At 43.0% G+C, this 19994-nt stretch overlaps 1 long non-coding RNA gene across 1 annotated transcript; it reads left to right on the top strand.

Annotated features, from left to right (window-relative positions):
• The first annotated feature begins 2742 nt into the window (after positions 1 to 2742).
• On the top strand, positions 2743 to 18598 carry LOC109029129 (uncharacterized). The gene is made up of 3 exons (XR_002008156.3): positions 2743 to 3050; positions 15070 to 15276; positions 17166 to 18598. It is a non-coding gene; the product is annotated as an uncharacterized lncRNA (long non-coding RNA).
• Positions 18599 to 19994: the final 1396 nt, after the last annotated feature.

Raw genomic sequence — 19994 nt, 5'->3', positions numbered from 1 at the left:
GGGATGGCGACCCCATACCCAGAATATGTATCAGAATAAAGACAAATTACTGCTCACTTCAGGGTGGAAGGTGTCCCATGGAATTAATTTAGCACTAATGGTTTGTCTCCTTAAGGGATGGTGCCGTACCTAGGGCTTGCTGCAGGTCTCTCATTTTTGGCACTGAGAGCATCAAGGCAGGTCTGGTGAACTGGAGCCCATGCTCTTGGCCCATGTATCTGTCACATCCATCTTTACCACTGTGACTTCCATGCTCAGGGACCCCTTGTGCAAGTCCTGGTGTGACCAAAGAGAGCTGGATGGAGCAAAAACAGTATCTGCTACACTGACCTTACCTTCTTTTGTCCAGTTTCCAAATGGGAAGAGCCCTAGCTTTTGGTTTTGTTTTCACTTTTCAGATTCAGTTGTCAACACATAGCCCTATCTTCGTGGCCTTTTGTGTTCTCGAGAATCTCCTGCTAACTTATATTTTTTCTTTCTTTCTTTCTTTTTTTTTTTCTTTTTTTTGAGACAAAGTCTTGTGTCATCCAGGCTGGAGTGCAGCAGCGCAGTCTCTGCTCACTGCAACCTCTGCCTCCCGGCTTCAAGCAATCATCCTGCTGCAGCCTCCTGAGTAGCTGGGACTATAGGCGCGTGCCACCACTTCCTGCTAATTTTTGTATTTTTAGTAGAGACGGGGTTTCACCATGTTGGCCAGGCTGGTCTCAAACTACTGACCTCATGATCCGCCCGCCTCGGCCTCCCAAAGTGATGGGGATTACAGGCGTGAGCTACCGCACCCGGCCCTAAGTTATATTTTCACCTGCTCACTTTCAAAGTTTCCCCTTGCTTTATGAACATGCTCATGTCTCTCCCATTCCTCCTTAGAAACAGTTCCCTTTGCTAGTCAACATCAATTGCTTTCATTAATTTATTCATCAAGGATTTTCAAAATAAGTATCATATGTCAGCCATCTTCTAACTGTTGTGGATACAGTGAATAATAAAACAGATACTGTTTTGATTCTTACGTAGGTTATATTTTAGCAAGAGGATTGGGAGATGTCATACAATTAACAAGTAAACAAATAGAAGATAATAAGAACCAGTGCTTAGTGTTGTGAAAGAGGTCAGCAGATAGTGTGGTTAGTAAACTTCTCCAGCACAGTGAAATTTCAGCTGAATCCTGAAGAATTAGAAGGGGCCAGTTATACAAAAAGACAGGGAAAAACTTGGCTGACATAGGGAAAAATCAAGTGCAGAAGTTCTGAAGTGAGAAGAGGCCTGAAATATTCCAGGAACTGAAAAGGTACCACATTGAGTGTGTATTCATTGAGCAACCATTTCCGGAGTGCCTCCAGACACCAGGCTGGAGATACAATTGTGAAGAAGATGCAGCACCTTCCTTCAAGGAACAGGAAACACTAGTGGGAGAGGCAGATGATGGAGGACTCAATTTCAACGTAGGTATTGCTTTACAGAGAGGCTGCGAGGGTGCACAGAAGAGCTGCATAGGCTCAGCAGAGTCTCAGAGAAGACAGCATCTGTGCTGAGTTCAGAAGGACCAGAAACATTATGAGGCCAATGGGGAAGAGACTGGGCAGGGAAAATAACTTACAAGAAAGCAAGAGTCGGCGGGGCGTGGTGGCTCACGCCTGTAATCCCAGCACTTTGGGAGGCCGAGGAGGGTGGATCACCAGGTCAGGGAATCAAGACCAGCCTGGCCAAGATGGTGAAACCCCGTCTCTACTACACATATAAAAATTAGCTGGGCACGGTGGCAGGCGCCTGTAATCCCAGCTACTCGGGAGGCTGAGACAGGAGAATCGCTTGAATCCGGGGGGCGGAGGTTGCAGTGAGCCGAGATCGCGCCACTGCACTCCAGCCTGGGGGACCGAGTGAGACTCCGTCAAAAGAAAGAAAAGAGAAAAGAAGACAAGAGAAGAAAGGAAAGGTCACAAAAGAGTGTGAAATATGGGGTCACCGCAAATAGTTGAGTGTGACTGAAATAGGGAGTATGGGGGTAAGAAAGATATGAATAAAATGCTGGGCAGTCACTAAGTAGCCCCATGATGAGGGCACCAAATGCCATGCTAAAGAGTTTGGACATCAGACATAGGGTGAGGGAGCACTGAAAAGGCTGAAAACAGGGGAGTATGTGAGTGGACTTGTATTTTAATAGGATCACTTAAATGCAGAGAACTGACTGGAAAGGGGCAAACCCGAAAGCAAGATGACCAGGGAATGGGCAGGTGCAGTGATCCAGCCAGTGATGAGGTGGCCCCATGTATTAGTCCGTTTTCACGCTGCTGATAAAGACACACCCGAGACTGGGAAGAAAAATAGGTTTAGTGGACTCACAGTTCCATGTGGCTGGGGAGGCCTCACAGTCCTGGTGGAAGGTGAAAGGCACTTCTTACCTGGCCACGGCAAGAGAGAATGAGCTTGTGCAGGGAAATTCCCGTTTTCAAAACCATCAGATCTCGTGAGACTTATGCACTATCACGAGAACAGCAGGGGAAAAAACGGTCCCCGTTATTCAATTACTTCCCACCAGGTTCCTCCCATGACACATGGGAATTGTGGGAGTTACAATTCAAGATGAGATTTGGGTGGGGACACAGCCAAACCATATCACCCCAGGAGAGTGGAGATCAGTCATGAGATTCCACAGTTGCTGTGGAAGTAGAATCTATAGAACACAGCAACCCAACAATCAACAGGGCTTTGAAGTGGAAAAGGAGTGGGTGGTAGGGGGGGTGTGTGGCTTTAGGGTCTCTGGCTTAGGAAGCTGAGTCTCCGTAGTGCCATTCATACAGATGGAATGAGGGAAGAAGCAGTTTCATGGGAAAGTAGTAAATTTGATTGAGTAACAAGAGCTTGGGGGATCCAGAAGAGAGCTAGGTTTGCAGTTCAGGAGTCCAGGAGAGAGTCAGATTGAAAACATAAGCCCACGGATAGTCAGTCACTGAAGCCATGGGAATGAAGATCACCTATGGGAAACACAGATGGAAGCGAATGTTACGACAATGAAGTGTGGTCTATACAATTAATTGCTGCAAAGAGCTCAGGTAAGATAAGGACTGAAAAATAGCCATCAGGTTTAGTAACAACAATGCCTTTGGTGACATTGGAAGTACAACCTTAAAAGTGGCACAGTAGGCCGGGCGTGGTGGCTCAAGCCTCTAATGCCAGCACTTTGGGAGGCTGAGGCAGGCGCATCACGTGGTCAAGAGATTAAGACCATCCTGGCCAACATGGTGAAATCCTGTCTCTACTAAAAATACAAAAAAATTAGCTGGGCATTGTGGTGCACCTGTAGTCCCAGCTACTCAGGAGGCTGAGGCAGGAGGATTGCCTGGACTCTGGAGGTGGAGGTTACAATGAGCCAAGATCGCACCACTGCACTCTAGCCTGGCAACAGAGCGAGACTCTGTCTCAAAAAAAAAGTGGCACAGTAGGTGCAGAACACTGTACAGAATGTAACAAGTAGCCACGAGGCAATGAAGACAGTGCAGACAAGGCTCATAATGCATGATTCTGAAGGAAAGGGGAGAGATAATGAGGCTGTCTAGTGAGGAAAGTGGAGTGATTGAAAAAAAATTATTTTTAAAGACAGATGTGTCTGGAACACATTTAAATACTGATAAAAATAGACTAGAGCATTGAGAGAAATCGAATGTGGTTATTTTAAATTTGGGACTAAAAGAGCTATAAGGTAATATGTTAGCCAGATATAATTTTTTTCACTTTAGAAAAAATCAGTTTGATTATAATAGGTATGATTTACCATACCTGCTATGTGCCAAGCACTGTACTGGGCATTTTATGTCTCCAGTGATTTTATGTTTAAACAACATTAGGAGGTAGGCATTGCTATCATTGCTATCATTATTTTTCAGATGATAAAATGAAGATGTTATGTGTCTTTCTCAGCCCATGAGTAGTAGATTTTCAGTTCAAATTCCAACCTTTCTCCAAATCCATATTCCGTACACAGCACCACCTCTCAGCGTATATTTGCTATGTGGTAGCAGAATCCTTGGTGAATGAGCATCGAAAGGCATGTTTTGATTAGGCTGGGAAATGAGGAGAGAATGCAAAGATCTGAAAGGATCCCCTGTCTGGAATAAATCTTGGTAAAAGATGCTACGAAAGCTGGACCTAGGACAGGAGGATATGAAGAGCAAAGGGAGACAGGCAGAATGAGAATATGGTAATAGCAGAGGTACCAAAGCGTTGTGTAGGGGAATAAAGTCCAGCAAAGTGGGGAGGAGCAGAAAAGAAGAACCCATGTCCTAGGCCAGCCTACACAGCACTCCTGAGCAGGGGAGATCTGGTAATTACTCTATTGATTTTACACATCTGGATAAAGGAAATGCCAGTGATAGGCTGCTGACAACCACCTTTCTCTACTACGCTCCTTATGTGCATATCCAACCACTTATTTGAAACCTCTACTCTTGATTTCTCAAGAGTAGAATTCTTCCCCAAGCCTCCCCATTTCAGTAAATTATTCTACCTTCTATCCAGTTGTTCAAGAAGTCATTCTTGACTCCTCATTCCTGTTTATTCCATATAATCATTATCTGTTGCTGTGTAGCAATATTACTAGAAACTTAGTGGCTTGAAGCAAACTTCTGATCTCAGTTTCTATGGGCAGGAATGCAGGCATAGCTTCCTCTGCTTCAGGGTCTCTCATAAGGCTGCAATCAAGGTGTTGCCCAGGCTGCAGTCTCATCTGAGGCTCAAGTGGGGAATTATCTAATTCCTCATAGTTATTGGCAAGATTCAGTTCTTTGTGGGTTACTGGACTGAAGGCCTGAAGTCCTTACTGGCTATTGGTCAGACATCATTAATTGCCATAAGGGCCTCTCCATACAGAAACTTGCTTCATCAATGCCAGCAAGGGTGAGAGCTAATAAAGAGTCTGCTATCAAAACGGATGTTTGGATCTTATGTACTGCATTCACAGAAGTGCCATGCAATCACTGTTTCTATATTCTGTTAGAAACAAGTCATAGGCTCACTCCATATTCAAACACAGGAGACTTCACAAGGGCATGAATATCAGGAGGTGAGGATAAACAGAGGTCATCCTAATGTCTGCCTACTACATCCCATCACCCAGTTCATTGCTAAGTCTTGTGAACGCTACTCCCAAAACGCTCCTTGCATTTGTTCATATTTGTCCATTGCCAGGGCCACCATCACCAATTCAGGGACCATCTCTCACTGGACAATTCTTTGGTCTCCTTTGTTTCATTCTTTCCTCTCTGAAGTATATTCTACACACTTAGATTATACAATTTCTCTTCCATACTTTAAAAGCCCTCCAAAAAGTTCCCACTGATGACAAAATAAAATTGAAATTCCAACAAGACCCTACATTTCCTGGCCTACTGGCCTCTGACTTAATCTGATTTCATATTCCACAACTCAGTATACTCTGAGTGCCAGCTGCTTATGGTTCTCCAACTCCCTGAGTTTATTCCTGCTTTTCAGAATTTAATTTTTATATTTTCTCTCCCTGAAATGTTCTTTCCCCAGATCTTTTGCAAAGCTGTGCCTCCCTTGTCATTCAGCCCCAGCCCAAGTGACATGTCCTTGGAGAGGCTTGCCCTACTATATTAGTCTGTTTTCACACTGCTATAAAGAATACTACCCAAGACTGGGAAATTTATAAAGGAAAGAGGTTTAATTGACTCAAAAGTTCCACATGGCTGGGGAGGCCTCAGGAAACTTACAGTCATGGCAGAAGGGGAAGCAGGCATGTCTTACATGGTAGCAGGCAAGAGGAGAATGAGCAAAGGAAGAACTTGCCAAGCACTTATAAAACTATCAGATCTTGTGAGAACTCACTCACTATCATGGGAATAGCATGGGGGAAACTGCTGTTATGATCCAATCACCTCCTACCAGGTTCCTCCCTGAACACCTGGGGACTGCAATTTAAGATGAGATTTGGGTGGGGACACGAAGCCAAACCATATCACCTGCCCAAAGAGAAAGGGAGGAACCAGGATGATTTCCAGGCAATCACCCAAGCTATCTCTATCACATTGCCTCTTTTAATTTTATTAAAGCCCTTATCATTCACTATCATTTTCTTGTTTACTAATTAACTGTCTTTTCTTTTATTCGAGTTTAAGATCTGTGAGAGCAAAATCCCTGACTTTCTTATTTTCCACTATATATTCCCATTATCTAGAGTCAGGCTTCAAATATAACAGGCACTGGGTAAACATTGCTGAATGAATGAATGAATGAATGGTCAATTAATTAATGAATCAAATTACCCATTCTGGGCTATCTTTAGATGTCTGCACAACATTAATAATTTTAAAACTGGGCTGGGAATGGTGGCTCACTCCTGTAATTGCAGCACTTTGGGAGGCTGAAGGTGAGAGGATCACTTGAGGCCAGGAGTTCAAGAACAGCCTGAGCAGCATAGTGAGACTCCATCTCTACGAAACAACAACAACAAAATAGTCAGATGGCCAGATGTGGTGGCACACTCTCATAGTCACAGCTACTTGGGAGGCTGAGATGGGAAGATCACTTGAGCCCAGGAGTTCAAGGTTGCAGTGAGCTATGATCATACTCCTGCACTCCAGCCTGGGTGACAGAGTGAGACCATGTCTCTAAATAGATTAAAAATAAGTTTAAAAAACTGAAGTCCTTTCATATGCCCTTATTTTATTGGCATTGAGATCCAGCCTTTGAAAGTTTCCTCCACCATTTTTTAGAAAGATTTTATAGCCCATTCTTTGATCATCATTTACTTCCCATGTACCCCAAGATGTATTTTATAGCACAAAATTAACAAAATGCTTTCCTGGAACAAAAATGCCACCACAGAAGGCATTTTGTCAGGGTCTTCAGGGAGCCAAATTAACCCAGTGGACCTAAAGAGAGAGCATCTCCATCATGCCTGCAGGGACTGACAGAGAAGATAATCTCAGTATTCCTTGGCCACAGCTGTTCTGTGGGCATCATAGCTGGTTTCTACTGTGATGTCTCTTTCACAGGTATGAACGTTTCTGTAGGAAAATAAAGGGTTGCACCAAATGAAAATAAAAGCAACTCACTGAGAAATAATGCCATGTGGGAGATGTAGTGGAGTCCAAGAAAATTAAAAACATTCCAAGTTACTGTTTTGGTTTGTTCTGTTTCTCGTTCTGATGAGGCCAAATGATTGACATCTGTTAGACACTCCTTTGTGTTTCAGAGCTGATGTCGTACCCATTCAGAATTTAAAAAGAAAAGCTAATCATGATTATTGCCTCATGGTGTATATCAGTCTGCTGAAGGATTTTTCTGAAGTGAATACATGTTTTTTGGCAGCTCTTGTTTGGGGGAGAGAGCCACCTGCTCTAATTCTTCAGCTAGTGGGAAGGTTTGGCACTATCCTCTGTTGCTCTTTAAACCAATACTAACAAGGGAATAATAGGAATATGAAACAAAAGAAACAAACAAGGAGAAATATCTCTTCTATTGGTGTAGCCATCAAGGTCTACTCAGAAAAATAAAGCCCAGATGAAAGAGTTCAATGTTAAGGATTTAATTAGGGGAACTAGTTAGGAAGGTGCTGGAAGAGCTGAAATGGCCAACAAGGGCCATCTCAGAGGAGATTCAACTAAGTGCCTTGCCCCAAACAACTTGATACATCAGATTAGCAATAGAGGCAAGCTGCGACCACACAGGAAGGCAGTGTTATGGGTCAAACTGTATCCCCTCAAAAAGGTATATTGAAATTAGGTCATCACAAATGTAATGACTTAAGTTAAAATTAGGTTAGACTGGAATAGTGGGCCCCTAATCTAATAGGACTAGTGTCCTTATGAAAAGAGAAGAGACACAGAGACAGACATAGGGGCAAGACGGCCTTCTGATGACAGAGACAGACTAGAATAACGCAGCTGCAAACCAGGGAATGCCAGGGATTGTGGCCACCACCAGAAGCTTGCAAAAGGTGAGGACAGATTCTATGCAGAGTCCCAGAGGGAGCACCGCCCTGCTGACACCCTGATTTTGAACTTTCAGCCTCCAGAGCTGTGAGACAATACATCTCTGTTGTTTTAAAATACCCAGTCTGTAGCACATTGTTAGAGCAGCCCTGAGAAACTAATATGAAGAGTGTATTCAGAATCCAAGCCCAGGACCACTTGGGGGAGATGGATTTATGAGATGGCCCAGGAAGAGGCTAGGGTCATGGAGGGAGGGCCTAGCTAGTAGGATCTGGGACTGCAGAGGAGACTCAGTCATTGCTGGAGAAGCCACGGAAGCAGGTGAGTGTCAGGGAAGGAGGGAGAAATATTCTGGCCTCTCTATTCCACTCACCCTCCCAGCTCCTGCCAGTGCCTCTCTGTTTCTGAATCTAGTTAGAAACCAGTTGGCACAAGAGTCTGCAAAATTGTTGTTTTCGGGGGCAGGGTAAGGAATAAATCTGAGTAAAAAAAGACAATGCCTGTCTCTCTAAGGGGCTGTCACGTTAGGCTAGCATGTGCACTGGATGTTCTGTTCTCTGCAGCCAAGTCGGGAAATACAGGATATTGGTTACTGCACATACCCTAACAGCAGGATTGTGGAGGTTGTTTGAAGTGAAAAAGATCCTAAACAAAAAGGCAAAATATTACAAGCCACTGTGGTTTCATTATTAAAGGCATTTGTCCAATGACCTGGAGTCAAGAAAACTGCCACAAATTGGATTTTTGACAATTTGGATGTTGGATTTTGGACAAAGATGGTTCACTTTTTCTATCATGTTATGAAGAAGAATTGAAACAATGGTATGGGGTATTGCTATGAAGAAACGGAGAAAATTTAGGGCTGAAGACCTACAAAATTTGTTTTTTAAATAGAGAAACTTCTCCTTCACCACTAAAATTGCCAAAATCAAGAAGGAAGTGAATAGATGCTAGAGTGATATTTATTTCCCGACCCTATATGACTCCCCTGGACCTAATGTTCCACAGTAAAAATTAAAACAGTATATATGCAGCGGTCATTTGCAAAAGGACTGGAAACACTTGTGGATTTAAACAAATGCAGATACTTAAAATAAAAATCCCCACCATTCTTTAAAGGAAGCAGCATTTGGTAATGAACTTGAGGTAAAGTTTTCTTTCTTTCTCTCTTTTTTTTTTTTTTTTGAAATGGAGTCTCACTGTGTCGCCCAGGCTGGAGTGCAGTGGTGTGATCTCGGCTCACTGCCAGCTCTACCTCCCGGGTTCACGCCATTCTCCTGCCTCAGCCTCCCAAGTAGCTGGGACTACAGGCGCCCACCATCACGCCCGGCTAATTTTTTGTATTTTTAGTAGAGATGGGGTTTCACCGTGTTAGCCAGGGTGGTCTCAATCTCCTGACCGCGTGATCCGCCTGCCTCGAACTCCCAAAGTGCTGGGATTTACCGGCATGAGCCACCGCGCCCAGCCAAAGTTTTCTTTCATATAAAACAGAATAATATAATATATGTGCATATATTTTGTAATATATTTTAATATTTATAGGTAATATTTTAAAATTTGTGATAAAAGAAGGCATACACATTTATTTGCCAGGACAAAACTCTTCTTGGAACACAACATTTATGAAATTAGTCCTTGCATAGGTGATGGTAGGCATTGTCTCTAACCAATATCTTGTTCTGACTGCTAATCTTTTTTTTAAAAAGGGCACCACAATCAATCATTCATCAAAAATAACAGGCAGCAAAGGACTGAGGTAATGTGATTGTTGCTTTCCAAAGTTTCAAATTAGCATAGAAATAGAAAGTAAGCTATCACACCACTAAATAATTAATGTGGCCACAGCAAACATAGGAGCTCTCAAGGAAGCCTTTGACATGTGTGGGATGATAGTACATTCATGGTCATTACACCTAACGTATAACTTTTTGACCTTGCTGATTGAAGTGAACGTTACAAGTTATAAATGTGATATTCTGTTGGAAAAGGTTGAGGTTTTTAAACAGATCCATCAGTGTCATGTTCAAACCACAACAAACATGAAATGATAAACAAAATTGAAACCCGCAGGAAGACTCCAAAGAGCCTACATGCTCACATGCAAGCAATGCTCACTGCAGCACACCGCAGTGGGGCGTGGGCCTGGGACACAGCAGGACACAAAAACTCCTCTGGGGCCGGGCGCGGTGGCTCACGCCTGTAATCCCAGCACTTTGGGAGGCCGAGGTGGGTGGATCATGAGGTCAGGAGATCGAGACCATCCTGGCTAATATGGTGAAACCCCATCTCTACTAAAAAATACAAAAAAAAAAAAAATTAGCCGGGCGTGGTGGCGGGCACCTGTGGTCCCAGCTACTTGGGAGGCTGAGGCAGGAGAATGGCGTGAACCCGGGAGGCGGAGCTTGCAGTGAGCCGAGATCGTGCAACTGCACTCCAGCCTGGGCGACAGAGCAAGACTCCGTCTCAAACAAAACAAAACAAAACAAAAAAAACTCCTCTGTAGGGTGATATAAATCCCTCCACATCTATATCGCTTAGTTGTAAAATAAGGGAAGGGAGAAAAAGACAATCCAAACTGGCAGTGGCACTCAGGAATGGAGTGTCAGAAATAGATTCTTGAGCAGAACCTTCAAATAGATCATGAATCAAAGAGGAGAAGAAAAAAGAAATGTGGGTTGCAAATACAAAATTAGCATAAACCAAGAGAACAGACTTTATGTAGAGTGAGGAAGATAAGTGTTTCTCTTGAGTGTCCATAAAAGTGTACCCTGGGAGTACCATGGACACTTTCTTACCATGCCCCTGGAGGTTTCATACTAGGCAGCATGCTTTCATAGTAGGTGGGCATAGACAGGCTAAGTGCCTTGTCCAAAACAACCCAATACATCAGAGTAGAGCTAAGATGCGTCTTCTCAGTCCCTGAGTTTAAGGACTTTGATCACTTAATCGAGTCATGCCGCAGCTCTCAAAGACGACTTGACTTCCTGCAGGTCCAAAGCACATTACCAGCTTAATAAGTAATGATACCAAAATGCAAGAAGGCTACGTGTGCACAGTGTCTATCCCCTGCAGGGTCCCTGTATGACCATAATAAGTTTTTATTGCTGAGAGATGGAAAGGAGAATTTTTACACAAAAATCAGGATGGGCAGAGCACTACCCATGTACATTACTTAAAAACAAACAAACAAACAAAAAAAACTCTTCCTAGTGTTTAATATCCAAATGACTTACTATTTGTTTGTCCCCTGAGAAAATATTTTATTGAAAGCTACATAAATGCTATTCTGGTGATTCTTATATAAAACAGCGAATCCCAGTTACCATCTCTTAAAGAACACAGATGCGGATGCACTTCACCTGGGTGGCATGCTCACCATTTAACCAGAAGGCTAGTACACCTTGTTTACGATTCCCAAAGGGAACAGAGCAAAACTTGCTCTATACTAAAGGCAAAATAATGAAATCTGTTGACAAAACACCATCATAAAAGAAAGATAATATTAACCATTTATTAGATTCTGGGTGAACTAAAATTTGAGCAAAGGGGTGAATTTACTCTGGGGGTTGGTAGAAGACAAGAATGTTTGTAGACTGTTTAGAAGGGAATCTAGTGGTAAATGGTCACCCATTTTTCTGTGTACGTCAGGGAGTTTCATTAGAAAAATCTCTGCTAGTGCACTGATATTCTCCCACAGCTGTGGCCAGTAAGTGTGTCATAGTTACCAATGCCAATTTGACAAGAAGGCTGAAGTGAGTCCAAGTGTGGGAGTCTTACCTTCTTAGCAGGCTCCATGGTCTCCACTGTGTAATCTGACCAACTATTCCACTTCAATATACTTTTTTCGCTATAAACACAAAAGTGTTTCCTCTCAGCTCTACACTCCTCTAAGAATATTACTCTTATAATGCTAAGAAAATCTTTGTAGTTATTTGAAAACAGAAAAACGTAAGCAAAAACAATTCTTTTTCAGAGGGTTAAAAATAAATAGCCACTTAACCACACAAGGGTTAAAGTATTTCAGGTGATTTAAAATACAGTAACTTGACTGACTGTCCCAAGTGGGATATATCCTAATGGTAAAAAGAAACTCTAGATAATTTTTTTTTTTTTTTTTTTGAGATGGAGTCTCATTCTGTCGCCAGGCTGGAGTGCAGTGGCGTGATCTCAGCTCACTGCAACCTCCGCCTCCCAGGTTCAAGCAATTCTCCTGCCTCAGCCTCCTGAGTACCTGGGACCACGGGCGCACGCCACCACGCCCAGCTGATTTTTGTATTTTTAGTAGAGACAAGGCTTCACCACGTTGGCCAGGATGGACTTGATCTTTTGACCTCAGGTGGTCCACCTGCCTTGGCCTCCCAAAGTGCTGGTATTACAGGCGTGTCCTACTGCAGAGAAATTTTAAACTGTATTCAATATTTATATTGAATGATTTGGGCATCATTTTTCTGAAACTAAGACATGTAAGGTAAAAACAAATAATTATGTTAACTTTGCCAGAACCAAGAATTTCAGGATAAGTGATTAGAGTCACAAATATAAAATCAAAAAGTAAAATTTCTCTGTCTTCTATTTCAGCTGACTATGTCACTATGCTCGTAAGGTATCCTTTTCTTTTAAAAGTGCATATTTTATATAGCCTTGTCCACTGAAAGGGGCAAAGAAATATGGAGCAAGGAGCACGTCTAGTGCTCAGACTATGATCTCGCAACGTCGTTTCGCACGTGAAGTCTCTTTGGAGAAATGACTGTGTCAGATCTGGTTCAGGAAATAGACAAGATGAGCTAGAGCATCTTATTATACTAGAACATAAGAGAAATCTTTTAAAGATCACTAGGGTCATGTCAAAAGGGTTGAGAAGCCAAATTAAAGAGACACCCTCACTAAAGATGGGACAGTTGGGTTCTCAAAAAGGATAGTAATTGCAAATAATATTTAGGCTTCTAATATTGTATCATTCATGAGTTCAAAACGATACTGAAAATGAGCCACCATTGGTCTTTGGTCACATTTAGCAGATGTTAGGGAACTATTCTAAAACTGAGAAAACAGTCAAGCATTTATTCTGCTTTTCCTTTACAAATTATGCTTAGGGATTATCATATAGCTCATGAAGAAAAGTCTTTCTTTATAGCAGCACTCCAGCTACTAAATGAAGAAGGATTAATATAATGACATCATTTCAGAACTCCTAGTAAAGTAATGGATGTAGGCAGTGATCACCAATGACTGCTAAAACTGTTAGATGAGAAACTGATGGGGAACTTTAAAATTATGGAAAGACTAACAAGATTTGACCCAGCAATCAATCTTAACATCCCATAAAGGGAGATAATCAGACATTATGTGTCTCCTGATGAAAGTACACAACTATGAGTCATTCCTGCCAAAAAACAGAAATTTAATCTGATAAATCTTCCAGATCGAATTGCCAGCTTTTAAGAAAACAGAATATGTTAAATGACACCATGAAGATGCAATTAGTAAAATTCATAGGAAAAATGACCTTGTTTCTTTAATCTCTTCAACAAACACATTGAAAAGAAAAATATAGAGAGGGAAATCTATAGATTAAAATAAACAAGAGGGGCCTGGCGTGGTGGCTTAAGCCTGGAATCCCAGCACTTTGGGAGGCTGAGGCAGACAGATCACTTGAGCCCAGGGGTTCGAGACCAACCTGGGCAAGGTGGCAAAACCCTGTCTCTATAAAAAAATACAAAAATCAGCCAGGCATGGTGGCATGCAACTGTGGTCCCAGCTACTTGGGGGCCTGAGGCAGGAGGATTGCTTGATCCCAGGAGGTCTAGGCTGCAGTGAGTCAAAATCACACCACTGCACTCCAGCCTGGTTAACAAAGTGACACCCTGTCAAAAAGATTTTTAAAAAGAAAGAAACTTAAGAGTTATATCAACCAAATGCAATGTGTATCTATTGATCCTGATTCAAATAAGCCAACTGTTGTAAAATACTTTGAGATAATCTTAGAAATTTGAATAGATTGAATATTTTATGATATTAAGAAATTATTAATAATTTTATGTGCAATATTTATGTTTTGATCATGTTTTAAAAGAGCCCTTGGCCAGGTGTGGTGGCTCATACCTGTAATCCCAGCACTTTGGGAGGCCAAGGTGGGAATCACCTACGGTCAGGAGTTTGAGACCAGCGTGGCCAACATAATGAAACCCCGTCTCTACTAAAAATACAAAAATTAGCTGGGCGTGGTGGCGCACCTGTAGTCCAAGCTACTCAGGAGGCTAAGGCAGGAGAATTGCTTGAACCTGGGAGGCAGAGGTTGCTGTGAGCTGAGATTGTGTCACTGCACTCCAGCCTGGGCGACAAAGCGAGACTCTGTTTCAAATAATAATAATAATAATAATAATAATAAGCCCGTAACTTGCAGAAATACATAGCAAAATATTTTCAGATGAAATGATGTGTCAGGGATTTGCTGGAAAAGAACTGAGTTTGGGAGGGAAACAATGGAACATTGGAGGAGGCATTTGTGCAACAGTATCAACCACAAGTTAATAATTATTGAACTAAGTAACAAATACATGAGAGTTTATTATAGTATTTTCTACTTTTGTATGTGCTTAATAATTTTATAGCAAAGAGTGGAAAATACGAAAGCTCTAAAAACCAACGTTATTCAAATGCTTACATTACCAAAAGTTAAAATTATACACACATTATTCTGTTCATGTTTCTCTCCCATTGTCTAAGATCATTTTATTTATTCTAAATATTATGGGAGAAAATTTGATAACATCTCCTTGGCCTCTTTAATGATTAAAAGTAGAATTGAGGTCTCGATGGACCTAGTGCACCCACAAATTGGACCCTAAAGGAAAAGATAGGTTGGCGCTACCTTCCATTTGTGAACATAGCTCTTTAAATAAGTGGTAGCTTAAAATAACTTGCCTTTGGGGATCATACTCAGTGAATATAAAATGATGAAACAACAATCCTTAAGCCGCTAGAGCTGGGGTGGGACCAGGTATCGTAGCATAATAGAGCAAGTGTCATAACATCAATGACTTCCACTGTGTGGTACAGGAGAGAGAATTTTTAGGTCTTTCTCAAGCTGAAGGATGCTCTTTTTCTGCTCTCCTTACAGAATAGAGTGATCTGTGATATCTTCCCACTAATCCCAAGTCAGGAGAGAGAGAGAATGAAGATCCATTGCTGTAGAGGAACAAACTGAACGTGTTGAAGGTCCCGCAAGGCCAGTGTGGCTGGAATGCAGACACAAAGCCAGGGGGAACAAGAGATGGGGCTGACAAGAGAGGCAGGAGTCAGATCTCATGGGAACTGTCACCTGCAGGTAAGAGGTTTGGACTTCATCCCACATGCGATAAGAAGCCATTGTTGGTGTTTTAAGCTGGCAAGGGCAGTGGCTAGATTTGCCTTTTTAAAAATTCACTCTGGCTGCATGAGGTAAAAAGGATCAGAGAGGGACAAGCATGGAATCATGTCAGAAATGTAACCCTCTCACCAGGCACAATGGTAACCTGGTGGAGGTGGTGGAAATGGAGAGAAGTAGGTAGATATGAGATATAATTTGGAGATAGAATAGACAGCACTTGTTTTTTTTGTTGTTGTTTTTTGTTTGTTTGTTTTGTTTTTGTTTCTGTTTTTTTGAGACAGAGTCTCCCTCTGTCACCAGGCTGGAGTGCAGTGGCACCATCTCGGCTCACTGCAACCTCCGCCTCCCAGGTTCAAGCGATTCTCCTGCCTCAGCCTCCTGAGTAGCTGGGACTGCAGGCGTGTGCCACCATGCTCCGTTAATTTTTGTATTTTAATAGAGATGGGGTTTCACCCTGTTGGTCAAGATGGTCTCAATCTCATGACCTCATGATCCGCCCACCTCAGCCTCCCAAAGTGCTGGGATTACAGGCATGAACCACCACGCCCAGCCAGGACTTGTTGATGTATTGGTTAAGGAGGATCACGGAGAGAAGTTTCAAAGGTAACGCCCAACTTTTTTCGTATGATCAGCCGGAAGAAGAGATGCATTTATAACTAAATGAAGAACGCAAGAAAACAGGCATATTTGTGACCAGAGATCAAGAATAAAGTTTTGAGCATACTAAGTTTGAGATGCTGATTAATCTGTCCAAGGGACATCCCAGTGATGATAAACAGAAGTTAGAATGCACATCTGGAGTAAAGAAATATCATCAGGCATTTAGGCCAGGCATGGTGGCACACACCTGTAATCCCCGCACTTTGGGAGCCTGACGTGGGTGAATCACCTGAGGTCAGGAGTTTGAAACCAGCCTGGCCATCATGGCCAAATGCCAACTCTAATAAAAATACAATTAGCCAGGAGTAGTGGCCCACGCCTGTAATCCCAGCTACTCGGGAGGCTGAGGTAGGGGAATTACTGGAACCCTGTTGCAGTGAGCAGAGATCGTGCTATTGGACTCCAGCTTGGACAATAGAGCGAGACTCCATCTCAGAAAAGGTGGAGGGATGGGCGGGGGAAAGAAACATCATCAGGCATTTGCACAAGGTGGAAAGGTGATAGCCCCTAATGTTGATCAGAGCAGGAAGTATTAAAAGACTGGGTGGGATCATACAGAGAGAGGCAACTGAAGTTAGAAGCCCCCAGAACTGATAAGACCCACCATATTGACCATCTTAGGCTGTGGCCCTCCAAGTCCCAGCCACACTAGCAAATACAATGCTCCTCTAGTGAGTTCTGTCGTTCTGCAAACATGGGACACCTTCTCAGCTTTCTGAGGAAGCTTTCCTAGGATGAAGTGATTCTTCTGCCATCCTGTAAGTATGACTCTGAGCTTTGAAGACAGGGCTGACCCAGGGGAAGCCCAGGATTGGGACAGAATTGACTAAGATCTTAGGATAGTGTCCAGGGACCAGATAAATTTTTTTGGTCTTTCTTAAGGAAGCCTCTTATCAAGGTAATTATTGTGAAAAGTAGGAAATGATTTGTGGTACTGCCCAGTAAGCCTCAAATATTGCTGGAAATCATTAATCATATCAAGGTAGGGGCGTGCCATGCCCTCTTTAGAAGTACAAGTGCCTTCTTCAGCAGGCAGAGATTTTACCCAGAAATTTTACTCTGACACTCTCAGATAAATATTTTTTAGGTTTGGGTTTGGAGTCAGAGCTGCAAACATCATCAGAGTCTCATGGGATACCAGAATGAGAAAAGTAGTCCAAGTAAACATCTGTTTTCAATCTTTTCAGTGTTGCAGACCTCTTTGAATACACCATGAGCACTGTGGATTCTCGCCTCTGGAGAATAAAAATCACATACAGAAAAGTTCAGACAACTTTAAGGAGTTTGAAGAATCCCTGCTAGTCGTGGACCCATCTGGGGTTGGTGGATTCCTGACCATGACTCTTTGGATTCAGAAGTCATATAAGATGCAGTTGAACAAACATTGGAAGTCAAATGAGCATTCTGAGGAAAAACAGCATCTTCCATACATCATCCTCTGGAATATCCCAGATCTGGATGAGGTCACAGCAATGTCCATTCATAGGGAGCTCTACCTGGAGCTCAGAGATGATTGAGAGAGGGTAATCATCATGGATGTGTCCAAGTGAAGGTAGTTTGGAAAGAAACAAAGTTACCCTTTTTTCCTCACTAAACATCTTAGGGTCCCCATTAGCAGGAAGGAAGGAAGAGGACGGGTGAGCTCCCTGGTATTGATGTATTTACAGAGAACCTAGGCATCAGCCATACATACAGAGGACACTCATTTGGCCAGAATTTGGGCTTTGACTTTAATTAAATTCCTTTGCTCCCAATAAGACCTCTCTTAATCTGAAAACAATTTGTCATAAGTGATGTACCTGCCAAGACCTCATGGCAAAGAGGCAGGGGGTACCTAGTAAATGTTGCTGACAAAGTCCAGCATGACTCTAAAGGGACAGTGGCTTCCTTTGGATGGTCATGTGCTGGTGCTGGACGTAGCAATCAGAAGGACAGTCGTGAACACCCAGGAGTGAACCAAGATGCAAAGTTCAAGTCCGAGGGAAGAAGGGTGCAGTGCGGAAGAAGGGAAGGCAGATGCTGCAGCCCTGCCTACAAGCAAGGAGGGAGCCATTAAGAGCCCCAAGCTGGCCAGGCGCGGTGGCTCGCGCCTGTATTCCTAATCCCGGCACTTTGGGAAGCCAAGGTGGACGGATCACCTGAGGTCAGGAGTTTGAGACCAGCTTGACCAACATGGAGAAACTCTGTCTCTACTAAAAATACGAAATTAGGCAGGAGGCTGAGGCAGAAGAATTGCTTGAATCCGGGAGGTAGAGGTTGCAGTGAGCCGAGATCGTGCCATTGCACTCTAGCCTGGGCAACAAGAGCGAAACTCCATCTCAAAAAAACAAAAAAGCCCCAAGCCTACTTTATCAGACAGAGGAATCAAGTTGTATTTCCTTCTCACCAAGAGACGCTGGAAAGCTGTAATCTTACACCAGTGGAGAAAGTGAGAGGAAAATAAACCCTTTCTAAGGATGAATCCTGAAAGCCTTTCCCAGACAATGCTCGTTCTATAAGAATGACCTGTGATGGCTAAGCCATCACAGTCTTCATTCCAATTGACATTCCAGGTAAACCTGCGCACAACTTTTTCTGTGTATTTTCCAAAAAAGGATCATTTTATAAAGGCTCAAGTTATTTACAAATATTGTGTGTATTCTTGCTGTTTCTCAGTTCTTTAAGAACCATACAGACATATTGCCTGGATTTTCACCAGCCAATATGAATGTGCTCACCTTCCCTTGGGTGAGACCACACAGGCACAACACGCGGCTCAGGATAAGTTTTATTGAACTTTTAGAGAGCTAGTTAATTAATTAATTATTTTTTTGAGATGGAGTCTTGCTCTGTCGCCCAGGTTGGGGTGCAGTGGCGTGATCTCAGCTCACTCCGCCTTCCGGGTTCAAGTGATTCTCTTGCCTCAGCCTCCCGAGTAGCTGGGATTACTGGCATGTGCCACAACACCCAGCTCATTTTTGTATTTTTAGTACAAACTGGGTTTCACCATATTGGGCAGGCTGGCCTCGAACTCCTGACCTCAGGTAATCTGCCTGCCTCGGCCCCCCAAAGTGTTGGGATTACAGGCGTGAGCCACAGCGCCTGGACGAAGAGCTAGTTAATTTAAAAAATAGTTTACAAGTTATTTAATAAATGAGAAAATGGAAACTCAGCCCCAAGGGGAAACGGGATTCTAAGTTTAACTTCCTTAGGCAGGTCCAGTTTTGTGTGGTTTCTGTGGTATGGGTGAGTGGTTATCACGCAATTTGATCTCATGAGTAAAACTGATGCAGGAGGACTTTTGTTCACTCTGTTTTATTAATGAAATGAATCCAGAGCTGCTTTTTTATGCTAAACACTTTAGAGTAAAGACATAATAAAGACAGCCCTTCCTCCTCTTGCCTGAGGGAATTTAGGAAGACATTCCTTGAGGAATCTATTTAGGGCTTTGGAGACAGGAAAGGTAGCAGGATACGGTAAAAGCAAAAGCATCAGCTACAGTAGGTAATGCCTGGGGTTGTTGAAACTGAAGGAAAAGAAGGTTTCCTGTACAAAAACCAAGCACCATTTTATTTTAATGCTCAACCGAGACCCCTTCCTGAGAAAACCAGCCACGTCCGTGATTCTTGAAGAAGGTAGTTCCTCTGAGCCCTGTGTTCGCCAGAGGCCTGGAGGAGTAAGTGAGAAGTAGAGGGTGCTGCCAGCACGAATGCTTTGTCATTTAGAACTGCCCAGGGAGCAGTTATAAAACACACACCTGCAAATTACAAGAGGATGGCATGGGCTCACAGGTGCAGCAAGACATGAAGTGACATCTGTCCTCAGTGTCCCTTTTCTTGGAATGCTCCCATGTAGAACCCTATGTCACTTTGAACGAACCTCTTTCTGAAGTGCCTGGGGAGCTCTATCTCCAAGCCCCTCCCCTAGGTACTTGCCCCCTCCACCCACCCCCACCCCAGTACTGATGACTCATCTTAGGAACTGGAGATAGTGAAAGACAAGACCAATTGAGCATTTGGGTGGGAGAGAACATGGCT

The sequence above is a fragment of the Gorilla gorilla genome, chromosome 1 (assembly GCF_029281585.2).
Source record: "Gorilla gorilla gorilla isolate KB3781 chromosome 1, NHGRI_mGorGor1-v2.1_pri, whole genome shotgun sequence".
NCBI lineage: Eukaryota > Metazoa > Chordata > Mammalia > Primates > Hominidae > Gorilla > Gorilla gorilla.
The sequence above is the reverse complement of the archived record's forward strand: the minus strand, read 5'-3'. Positions and strand labels throughout refer to the sequence as shown.